This window comes from Arachis hypogaea, chromosome 13, assembly GCF_003086295.3.
Source record: "Arachis hypogaea cultivar Tifrunner chromosome 13, arahy.Tifrunner.gnm2.J5K5, whole genome shotgun sequence".
Classification (NCBI taxonomy): domain Eukaryota; kingdom Viridiplantae; phylum Streptophyta; class Magnoliopsida; order Fabales; family Fabaceae; genus Arachis; species Arachis hypogaea.
In genome coordinates this window covers 78,468,022-78,480,890 of record NC_092048.1, presented here as the reverse complement: position 1 = coordinate 78,480,890, position 12,869 = coordinate 78,468,022, and positions in this window count along the sequence as shown.

Here is a 12,869-nt window from a genome sequence, read left to right as displayed (position 1 = left end):
CAAATCTTAGAAAGCATGAAATAGGGGAGAATTGAGTGAATCAACCCTAAAACACTTGAGCGAATAGAGTGCAAACACATCCGGTGAGGGTTTGATGCTCAATTACATGTTTTCACCTATGATCATCATTCTCCATGCAAGTTTGTAAAAATATTTAATAACTCAATTCAATTGTGGATTAGACTTGCTAGTCCTTAGCCCTTGTGTATATATGCTTCTTGGGAATTGATTTATTTTGACTAAGCAATTACATTCATTTAGATAGTTGCATATAGGTAGATTACATTTAGTTAGATTTTATTGAATAAATGTTGATCCCTATGCTTTCTCTTGGTTCAAGCATGAGGACATGCTTGGTTTAAGTGTGGGGAGGTTGATAAACCCCATTTGGAGGGTTTATCTTGTGTTGAATTTAGAGGATTTTATAACCTTTTAACCCACATTTATCCAATGAAATAGCATGGTTTTATAACTTCTCCTTTAATTGTGCTTAAGAGTGAAAACATGCTTTCTAGGTCTTTAATTAGCTAAAATTAATTCACCTTTGATTCCATTAGATACCTTGATATGTTTGTTAAGTGATTTCAGATTTAGGAGGCAAAGATTGGATCAAGGGAATGAAGGAAAAGCATGTAAAAATGGAGAACTCATGAAGAAATGAAGGAATCGCAAAAGCTGTCAAGCCGACCTCTTCGTACTTAAACGACCATAACTTGAGCTACAAAGGTCCAAATGATGCGGTTCTAGTTGCGTTGGAAAGCTAACATCCGGAGCTTCGAAATGATATAAGATTTGTCATGGTTTCAATTCGCATAAGGACACGAACGCGCATGGTACACGTACACATCCATGGGCGCACACAATTCACTTAGTCAAACACGTGGCCAACTATTTTAGAAGCCTTGTGGGCCCAATCCAACTCATTTCTGATGCTATTTAAGCCAAGGATTGAAGGGGAATTAATATACTTTCACACATTAGTTTAGTTTAGGTTAGTTTTAGAGAGAGAAGCTCTCACTTCTCTCTAGGATTAGAATTAGGATTAGGTTTAGTTCAATAATCTAGATCTAAGTTTCAATTCATGCTTTCCTCTTCTTCTTCTTCTTCTCAATTCCTTGTTGTTGCATTTATGATTCCTCTATTCTTTTGTTGTAATTTCCTTTATGTTGTTTCCATGCTTTATTGTAGATCTACTCTTGTTCCTTCTATTTTCTTTCAATTCAATTAGAGGTAATTCATAATAATTGTGTTCCTTTTAATTGTTGTTGTTAATTCCTTGCAATAAGTAGTTGTTAGATTTCATTGTTGTTGTCAATTTACTTTGCTTTCCTTTTATGCCTTCCAAGTTTTGATAAAATGCTTGGTTGGATTTTAGTGTAGATTTTATTCCTCTTGGCTTTGGTAGAGTAATTAGTGATGCTTGAGTTATCTAATTCCTTTGTTGATTGATAATTAGAAGTTGCTAATTGATTTGGATACCACTAACGCTAGTCATTCCCTTGGGAGTTGGCTAGGACTTGTGGAATCAAGTTGATTCATCCACTTGACTTTCCTCCATGATTAGAGGTTAACTAAGTGGTAGCAATGGATAATTGTGGTCACAATTGAGGAGGATAACTAGGATAGGACTTCTAATTCTCACAACCTTGCCAAGAGCTTTCTAGTTGTTAGTTTATTTTCATTGCCATTTACTTTTCATGCCTCTTATCCCAAAAACCCCAAAACATACTCCATAACCAATTACAAGACACTTTATTGCAATTCCTAAGGAGAACGATCCGAGGTTTAAATACTTCGGTTTATAGATTTTAAGGGTTTGTACTTGTGACAAACAAATTTTTGTATGAAAGGACTATTGCTTGGTTTAGAAACTATACTTGCAACGAGAATTCATTAGTGAAATTCTAAATCGTCAAAAGTCCAATCATCAGTGGTTCAAAGGTTTGTTGGGAAGGTGGTTCATAAGCATATGGTGGGGCTTGTTGGTAACTACAAGGGGTTCACCATATCTATCATCTTGGTACGCACCTCGGAACGGCTCTTGGCCATAGCACTTTGGTCAGTGTTGGTTGTCACGAAAGGGTCCACCATAACTATTGTCTTGGCATGCATTGTGGGATGGTCGTCATCCATGGTACTTTGGAAGGTGTTGTTGCCGAAAGGGTTGATCAGATCTTCGTGGCTCCTTCCATCTTTGATTATTTTAACTTTGATGCATGTTCCTGTTGTAATTTCCATTCCTTACAATAACATTGGAACCAAACTTAAAGCCAGAGGGGTGAGAACTCATAGTGGCTAATAAAAATTAAAAACAAAAATGAAAACAAATAAACAAGCAAAAGAAAATATTTACAATAACCAATAATAATGCATACAATTGCAATTCCCCAGCAATGGCGCCATTTTAACGAACGGACTTTTGCTAGTAAAGAATTTTATAAAAATAATCATGTTGTAGGTATAGTTTCTAAACTAACAGAAAATCCTTTCGTACAAAAGTTTGGTTGTCACAAGTAACAAAACCCAATAAAATTTATAACCGAAGTATTGAGACTTCGGGTCGTCTCTCAAGGAATTGCAGGGAAGTATGATTTATTATTGGTTATGGAAAAAGGTATCTTTATGGGTTTTTGAAAGGTTGAACAGGGAAATTAAATAGCAAGAAAGTAAATTAATAACTAGAAAACTCTTGGCAAGGTATGAGAACTAGAAATCCCATCCTAGTTATCCTTATCAGGTGTGATGAGAATTGTTTATTGCTCCTACTTAGTTAAGCCTTACTAAATAAAGTAAAGTCAAGTGGACTAATCAACTTGATTCCTCAAGTCCTAGTCAACTCCTTTGGAAAGACTAGCTTTAGAGGGATCCCAATCGATCAGCAAATTCCAATTTTCAATCAACAGCTGAGTTTGACAACTCAAGTGTCACCAATCACTCAACCAAAGCCAAAAGAGGAAAAATCCAAATTATTTATATCATAAATAGAAGAAAGCAATCATAAATCTGAAAATACCTCAAATTATATTAAATAAATAAATCAATTCTAACATGGTAAAGTTCATAAATCAAATTGGGGAAAAAAACAACTAAGTGATAAAGTAAATAAAAATAGAAGAGAAATTAAATTAAAGGAACATTGACCTGGAATGAAGAAATAACCATAAACTAAGAGAAATCCTAATCCTAAAACCTAAGAGAGAGGAGAGAGCCTCTCTCTCTAAAAACTACATCTAAAATCTAAAATTGTGAATAATGAATGTTGTGTTATGAATGAATGGATTCCTCTACTTTATAGCCTCTAATCTGTGTTTTTTGGGCCGAAAACTAGGCCAGAAATAGCCCAAAAATCGCCTCCAGTGATTTCTGATACGTCCAGCATGCGGCAAAGTCACGCGTACGCGTCGTCCACGCGTACGCGTGGATTGACTTTTCTCCAGGTCACGCGTGCGCGTGATCTACGCGTGTGCGTTGCCTATCTTTGGGGCAGCTATGACAAATTATATATCATTGCAAAGCCCAGAATGTTATCTTTCCAACGCAACTAGAACCGCCTCATTTGGATCTCTGTAGCTCAAGTTATGGTCGATTTAGTACAAAGAGGTCAGGTTGGACAGCTCAGCAATTCCTTCAGTTTCTTGTATTCCTTCCACTTTTGCATGCTTTCCTTTCCATACTCTAAGCCATTCCTGCCCTGTAATCTCTGAAAACACTTAACACACATATCATGGCATCGAATGAAAATAAGAGAGGATTAAAATTAGCTAAATTAAGACCAAAGAAATATGTTTTCAATCATAGCACAAAGTTAGGAAGGAAAATGTTAAACCATGCAATTTACATTAACAAGTATGAGAATAGTGGATAAAATCTACTCAATTAAGTACAAGATGTACCACGAAATAGTGGTGCATCAGCAGCTCTCACTAAACCAACGTAGCGCTCACTAAGTTAATGCTACTGAGGGCGCGTACGCGTGATCATGGCGCGCGAGCATGTTGGGGGCAGAAAAATGATAGTGACGCGTACGCGTACATGATGCGTACGCGTCGATGAGCAGAAAGCGCAAAAGGACGTGCACGCATTAGAGACGCGCACGCATGGATTAAAGAACGCTGCGCTCACTTTGAGAATGCAATGTTCCCTTGGAAGCTGCAACAGATTGCAATTCTGATCCACTTCATACAAGGCCAAAAAGCCCACTCCATAGACGGGAAGCCAAAATTGGAAAGTGTATAAATAGATAGGAATTTGATTTCATGGCGCTCTCTCTTTTAATTTTCCTTTTAGAAATTTAGAATTGTAGATCGGATCTGAATTTTGCTTTCTGTTTAATTTTCTCTCTTCTGCTGCAACTTTTAATTTCTGTTTTGGGGTTTTGGAACTCTGATTGGAGAATTCTGCTGAATTTCTTCACCTTGGAGTTTTCTTTCTTTTTTCCTATTTCTAGTTTTACAAATTGGAGATCTGATCTTAGTTTTCTTTTGAGTTTTTTTTTTTCTGCAATTTCTACTTTGTTGTTTTGTTAAGAGAGCAATTGAGATCTAAATTTCTTTTCTATTTTGTTATTTTTCTGCAATTGTCAATTTTTCTTTTAGGATTTAATAATTGATCTGAGTTTCCTTTCTGTTTATCTTCTTCTGCAATTTTCCATTTCTGTTTTGGTACTAAAATCCTGATTGATCTATTTTCTGAATTTCTTCGTCTAAGAGTTCTCTAATTCACTTCAATTTACATTTTCCAGTTCTTTTTTTGATTCCCAATACCCAAATCCCTTTATTCTTCATGCAATTTAAGTTTCCTAGCAATCTAGATTCTGCAATTTAAATTTCTTGCACTTTAAGTTTCAGTTATTTACCTTTCTTGCACTTTAAGTTTCTGCTCATTTAATTTCTTGCACTTTCAGTTTCTGTGATTTACTTCTTTAAGATTCTGTCCATTTTCATTCTGTAATTTAGTTTACTTGCAATTTAGCTTCTGTTAATCAAATTTCAATCAAATCATCAAATATTCACTTAACTAAATTTATCACCATACTAAAGTTGCTCAATCCATCAATCCCTGTGTGATTGACCTCACTCATGTGAGTTATTACTACTTGATGTGACCCGGTACACTTGCTGGTGAGTTTGTGTGGAATCATTTTTTCCCTCATTAGGCAGCAGTTACAAGTCGGCGATGATGACAGAGCTTCGGCAACCACGTCGGGCTCCTCTCCTCAGTGGCGTCCTCCATCAACGGCAGCCACGAAGGAACAACGATGGCATATCGGCGATGTGTCCTCATTCTCGTCCCTGACTTGCGTCTCCGATGTCGTAGTAGCGGGCTCCTATCCTTGGCCATGGGTTCGCGTCCCTCTCTCACAGTTTTGCTCTTGACGGTGACATGGTGCGGTGGTAGCATGACGGCGAGCTGGACATGGCAGTGCGGCAACAGCTCCCCCTTCCTCTTCTTCTCCCTTGGTCACAGCTCACTCTCTTCCCTCTTCTCTTTTCCCTTTCTTTCTTCCTTATTTCTGTGTGTGTGTGTGCCATTGTGGGGAGAAGAGATGTGAGGGTTAGGGTTAGGTAAAATTAGGGTTTTGATTTGGAAACTAGGATTTAGGTAGAGTATTAATAAAAAATCAAATTTAATCCAATATAATTAACTTTAAGAATACTATTTATTTTCTAAACTTACAAATTATTTTTAATTAGGTACGTTAATTTAAAATTAGAGATAAATAAATAAATTTTTTTTAGTTCATAAATTTAATCAAAACTTTCAATTATTCAATTTAAATTGTATAAAACTCTCATTATTTTCAATTACTAAAACTTTAGATCCCAATATAAAAATTCTCAATTATTTAGAAAATTCTATGAATTCTAATAGATTTAAAACTCAAAGTATAAAAAAATTAATTTAATTATTTTTAGGAAAATAATTTTCTTTAAATAAAATTATCAATAAATATAATAAATTACAAATACCTTACTATTTAATTTCCAAAAAATTTGGGGTTTTACATAGAGTCATCTACGCCTACACTCACACATCTCCTGTTTAGAGATGATTGCATTGTAAACAAATGTAGAAGAGGCAAATCAGATTATTTCTATCCTCAACGGGTATACTAAGGCATCAGGATATAAAATAAATCTCTAGAAATCAGCTATCACTTTTGGAAAATAAGTGGCCCTACAACCTAGAGTAGACATAAAGGATATTATGGGCATGAATGCATGGGACAACCCGAAAATTCTTTTCCAGACTCCAATTACCGACGGAAAATCTGTTGAAAAATCTGACACTAGTAAAAGAAGAAAATCTGTCAAAAAGGCAGATGGTTTAAGCAAAATTGAAGTGACTATTACCGATGAAAAATCGGTCAGTAATGAAAAAATCTGTCGGTAAATTACCAATAGAAAATTTTACGATTTTTTTAGCAAAAGGGGGGACCATTATTGAGGGAAATTCTATCGGTAATGGGAAAAAATCTATCGGTAAATTATCGCCGGAAAAAATCTGTCGGTAAGTAATTTCCGACAAGGCTTTTACAAAGGGACAAAATCCGTAGATAATTTTACCGGTAACCAAAATTCCGTAAGTGAAAGAGACCAAATTTGTCTATAAATCCATCTGTAATAAGCAATTTTTTTGTTGTGCCTTTATGTATTCTCGTTTATATGATGTTTCTGCTTTTTCTGTTTATCTATTATTTTTTGTATTTACTATTTCGCATATTCCCTATTTATACATTATTTTCCTGGTAAACAAAAAGTATTAATGAACTTAACTAACAACCCTAACCTTACTAAGAACCTCCAAGCCCTTTTCCTCGCTTTTTTGTACTTCTAGAGATATCATAACTAATGATGTTTAATCAATGTGCGATGTAAATAAGTGGAAGTTCTGATTCTGCTTTACCTATTATTATCTATGATTTTATCTATGAATGTTTTTGCTTATCAAACCGAACACGTTTTCAAAGGAAAGATTTCCCTGCAACACAACTACGCTCTAACACGAATCAGGCTCATATAATAAATAATAGTTAAAATAAGGGAAGCAACTTAGTAACCCCTAGCTTCTAGTGTGATCATGACATGCTAGAAATTGGATTGTTACAATTATCACCTATAAAGAAATATATCAACATTTATTTATTGTTTTTTATTATAGTACATAAAACATTCTTGACTTTGTTATTGTCATTGTTATTTGACTTTTGAATTTGTATTTGAATGAGTTTATAATATTTTAGTTGATGTAATACTTTTATTTCGGACGATATTTTAAAGTTTATATTAGACTATAACTATATTTTAGTGTGTTTATTTATATTTTAATTATCATTTTATTATAAAACAGTTATTTTGGTTGGCCACGGTTAAATCAATAAACTAATAAATCAGTAGTTAGAAAATTTCGATGATCAATTCAGTTTTTAAAATCTTATTTTTATGGTCTTGTTAGAAACAAGAGAGTAACCTGAAGAGTGTATTATTGAGGTTATTATCAAAGGTATAATGTACAAAGGTATATATATGTGCTAGAAGAATCAAAGTAATAAAAGCACAAAATCCTACAATAAATACACAAATATGCTATATAAATATAGGTGATACTAAATGATCATAATTGCTCCTAATTATACTCTAACATTCCCTTGCAAAGTCAAGTGGGAGCTAAAGATACCATCTTGAGTTTGGATAATAGAGTTAAAAAACGAGTAGGATGATGAGCCTCCGTGAAAGTGGGAGCTAAAGATACCATCTTGAGTTTGGAAAGTAGACATCCAGAGCTTTCCAGCAATATATAATAGTCCATACTTTGCACAAGGATAGATGACGTAAACTGGCGTTCAACGCCAGTTCTCTGCCCAATTCTGGCGTCCAGCGCCAGAAAAGGATCAAAAGCTGGAGTTGAACGCCCAAACTGGCATAAAAACTGGCGTTCAACTCCACAAATGGCCTCTGCATGTGAATTGCTTAAGTCTCAGCCCAGCACACACCAAGTGGGCCCCAGAAGTGGATCTCTGCATCATCCATCATAGTCTACTCATATTTTGTAACCCTAGGCTACTAGTTTAGTATTTAAACAACTTCTAGAGACTTATTTTGTATCTGATGACATTTTTAGATCTAAACTTTGTATTCTCTGACGGCATGAGTCTCTAAACCCCATTGTTGGGGGTGAGGAGCTCTGCTGTGTCTCGATGAATTAATGCAAGTATTTCTGTTTTCCATTCAAACACGCTTGTTCCTATCTAAGATGTTCATTCGCGCTTAACTATGATGGAGGTGATGATCTGTGACACCCATCACCTTCCTCAAATCACGAACGTGTGCCTGACAACCACCTCCGTTCTATATCCGATTGAATGAGTATCTCTTAGATTCCTTAATCAGAATCTCCGTGGTATAAGCTAGAACTGATGGCGGCATTCATGAGAATCCGGAAAGTCTAAACCTTGTCTGTGGTATTCCGAGTAGGATTCAAGGATTGAATGACTGTGACGAGCTTCAAACTCCTGAAGGCTGGGCGTTAGTGACAGACGCAAAAGGATAGTAAATCATATTCCAACCGGATCGAGAACCAACCGGTGATTAGCCGTGCTGTGACAGAGCGCGTGAGCGTAGTTTTCACTGGAAGGATGGAAGGTAACCATTGACAACGGTGATCCACCAACACACAGCTTGCCATAGGAGGACGTGCGTGCGTGAACAAGAAGACAGAGGAAAGCAGATATTCAGAAGACAAAGCACCTCCAAAACTCCAACATATTCTCCATTACTACACAACAACTAACCTTTAATTTATGCTCTCTTGGTTATTCGCAATTCAACTGATAAACATAATTGACTTCCTGACTAAGATTTACAGGATAACCATAGATTGCTTCAAACCAACAATCTCCGTGGGATTCGACCCTTACTCACGTGAGGTATTACTTGGACGACCCAGTGCACTTGCTGGTTAGTGGTACGCGTTGTGAAAAGTGTGATTCACAATTCGTGCACCAAGTTTTTGGCGCCGTTGCCGGGGATTGTTCGTGTTTGAACAACTGACGGTTTATTTTGTTGCTTAGATTAGGAAAAATTTTTCTTTTTTGGTTTAGAGTCTTTTATTATTTATCCCTTGTTAAAACACTTTAAATTTATAGCTCAATTAGTTAGAACGTGGTGTTTATGTTCATGGTAATTGGCTATCATATTTTTAAAATCTTTTTCAAAAATATTTTTTTTATTAAATCCTGTGCCAAACTTTAAGTTTGGTGTTTTCTTGTTGATTTTTCAAAAAAAAAAAAAAGAAAAAAAAATTTCGAAAATTTCTTTTGGTTTTCTAAAAAATTTTAAGTTTGGTGTTCTTCCCTAGTGTTCTTGAGTTTTTCTTGTGTCTTGATCTTAAAATTTTTAAGTTTGGTGTTCCTTGGTGTTTTCCCTCCAAAAATTTTCGAAAAATAAGGAGCATTAGATCTAAAAATTTTAAATCCTGTGCTATCTTTTTTTTTCTCCCTTTTTCCTTAAACATCCAAAAATATCTTTTCCCTCTATTTTTAAAGCATCTTTTTCGAAAATCAATTTTAAAAAAAAAATCATATCTTTTTCAAAACTTCCTAACCACTTTCTCTCTCCTCAATTTTTCGAAAATCTTCACCCACTTTTATTTATTTTTATTTTATTTTTGAAATAAATAAATACATAAATAAATAAATAAATAAATAAATAAAAACATAAATAATATTTTCTCTATTTTACATCATCTCCCTTTCTCCATTATGGACCTAAGCGGAAATGAACAGTCCAGGAGGACTCTGGGGTCATATTCTAACCCCTCTACTGCTTCATATGGGAGTAGTATCTGCATACCCTCCATTGGTGTCAGTAGTTTTGAGTTGAATCCTCAGCTCATTATCATGGTGCAGCGAAATTGCCAGTATTCCGGTCTTCCACAGGAAGAACCTACAGAGTTTCTGGCACAGTTTCTACAGATTGCTGACACAGTACATGATAAAGAAATAGATCAGGATGTCTACAGACTGTTACTGTTTCCATTTGCTGTAAAAGATCAAGCTAAGAGGTGGTTGAATAACCAACCTAAGGCCAGCATAAGGACATGGAAGCAGCTAACAGAAAAATTCCTGAATCAATACTTTCCCCCAAAGCGGATGACACAGCTAAGGCTGGACATCCAAGGCTTTAAACAAGGAGATAATGAATCTCTTTATGATGCCTGGGAGAGATACAGAGAGATGCTACGAAAATGCCCCTCTGAAATGTTTTCATAGTGGGTTCAGTTAGACATCTTCTACTATGGGCTTGCAGAAGGAGCTCAGATATCTCTAGAATACTCAGCTGGTGGATCTATCCACATGAGAAAGACAATTGAAGAGGCTCAAGAACTCATTGATACAGTTGCCAGGAATCAGCATCTGTACCTAAGCAGCAACCCTTCCATGAATGAAGAGGTTAAAACAGTAACTGCAGAACTCAGTCCTGTAGAACAAGCTGCTGAATTCAATCAGCAATTGGACTTCCTAACAAGGCAGTTAGCCGAATTCAAAGATAGATTACAAGAGACAAGGATGGCTAATATACATATGGAAGAATAGTTTAAGCAAACAAAGCAGCAGCTGTCAAGGCAAATAACAGAAGAATGCCAAGCAGTTCAATTAAGAAGTGGGAAAACATTAAATACCCCACCTCAAGGCATCAAAAAGTCAAGAAATGAGCAACCCACCAAAGATTCACCTGAGGACAGTAAGAGCCCAGGGAAAAATAAGTCTGGCGCTAAAATGACAGAGAATTGGTGGAAGGCTGGCGCTGAACGCCCAGACCATGCCCAAAACTGGCGTTCAACGCTAGAAACAAAGCAGGATTGGCGTTCAACGCCAGAAATGGGCAAGGATCTGGCGTTGAACGCCCAAATAGGGCAGAATCCAGCGTTGAACGTCCAAAATGGGCACAGTTCTGGCGTTCAGACGCCAGAAGCAGAGAAGGAGCTGGCGTCCAGTTTCACTCCAGCTTCTGACTCTGGCACTCAATTGCCAATGAGGGATCAGACACACACAAGTGCTGATAACAACCCCTCTAAAAAGGCTTCTTTAACCACTAAGGTTGAAGAATATAAAGCCAAGATACCTTATCCTCAAAAACTCCGGAAAGAGGAGCAGGATAAGCAATTTGCTCGCTTTGCAGATTACCTCAGGACTCTTGAAATAAAGATTCCATTTGCAGAGGCACTTGAGCAAATACCTTCTTATGCCAAGTTCATGAAAGAGATCTTGAGTCATAAAAAGGATTGGAGAGAAACAGAAAGAGTTCTCCTCACTGAAGAATGCAGTGCAGTCATTCTAGAGAGCTTTCCTGAAAAGCTTAAAGACCCTGGGAGTTTTCTGATACCATGCATATTAGAAGGTAATTGCACCAAGACAGCTTTATGCGATCTTGGGGCAAGCATCAACCTAATACCTGCATCCACTATCAGGAAGCTTGGCTTAACTGAAGAAGTTAAACCAACCCGGATATGTCTCCAACTTGCTGATGGTTCCACTAAATACCCATCAGGCGTGATTGAGGACATGATTGTCAGAGTTGGGCCATTCGCCTTTCCCACTGACTTTGTTGTGCTGGAGATGGAGGAGCACAAGAGTGCTACTCTCATCCTAGGAAGACCCTTCCTAGCAACTGGACGATCCCTCATTGACGTCCAACAGGGGGAAATAACCCTGAGAGTCAACGATGATGAATTCAAGTTGAACGCTGTCAAAGCCATGCAGCATCTAGACACATCAACAGACTGCATGAAAGTTGATCTCATTGACTCTTTGGTAGAAGAGATCAACATGGCTGAGAGTCTCGAATCAGAGTTGGAAGACATCTTTAAAGATGTTCAGCCTGATTTGGAGGATTCAGGGGACATGAAAGAGCCTCTGAACTTTCTTCTGAAAGAGGAAAAACCCCCTAAACCCGAGCTCAAGCCACTACCACCATCCTTGAAATATGCATTTCTGGGAGAAGGTGACACTTTTCCAGTGATCATAAGCTCTGCTTTAAATTCACAGGAAGAGGAAGCACTTATTCAAGTGCTAAGGACACACAAGACAGCTCTTGGGTGGTCCATAGGTGACCTTAAGGGCATAAGCCCAGTTAGATGCATGCACAAAATCCTATTGGAGGACAATGCCAAACCAGTGGTTCAACCACAGAGGCGGCTAAATCCAGCCATGAAGGAAGTGGTGCAGAAAGAGGTCACCAAGTTACTAGAGGCTGGGATTATTTATCCTATTTCTGATAGCCCCTGGGTGAGCCCTGTCCAAGTCGTCCCAAAAAAGGGAGGCATGACAGTGATTCATAATGAAAAAAATGAATTGGTTCCTACAAGAACAGTTACAGGGTGGCGCATGTGTATTGACTACAGAAGGCTCAATACAGCCACCAGAAAGGATCATTTTCCTTTACCATTCATAGACCAGATGCTAGAAAGACTAGCAGGTCATGATTATTACTACTTTCTGGATGGCTACTCAGGCTACAACCAGATTGCAGTGGATCCCCAGGATCAAGAGAAAACAGCATTCACATGTCCATCTGGAGTGTTTGCTTATAGAAGGATGCCATTTGGGCTATGTAATGCGCCTGCAACCTTCCAGAGATGCATGCTCTCTATTTTCTCTGACATGGTGGAAAAATTTCTGGAAGTCTTCATGGATGACTTCTCAGTATATGGAGACTCATTCAGCTCCTGTCTTGATCACCTGAAACTTGTTCTGAAAAGATGCCAAGAGACCAACCTAGTTTTAAATTGGGAAAAGTGTCACTTCATGGTGACTGAAGGAATTGTTCTTGGGTATAAAATCTCAAACAAGGGAATAGAGGTGGATCAAG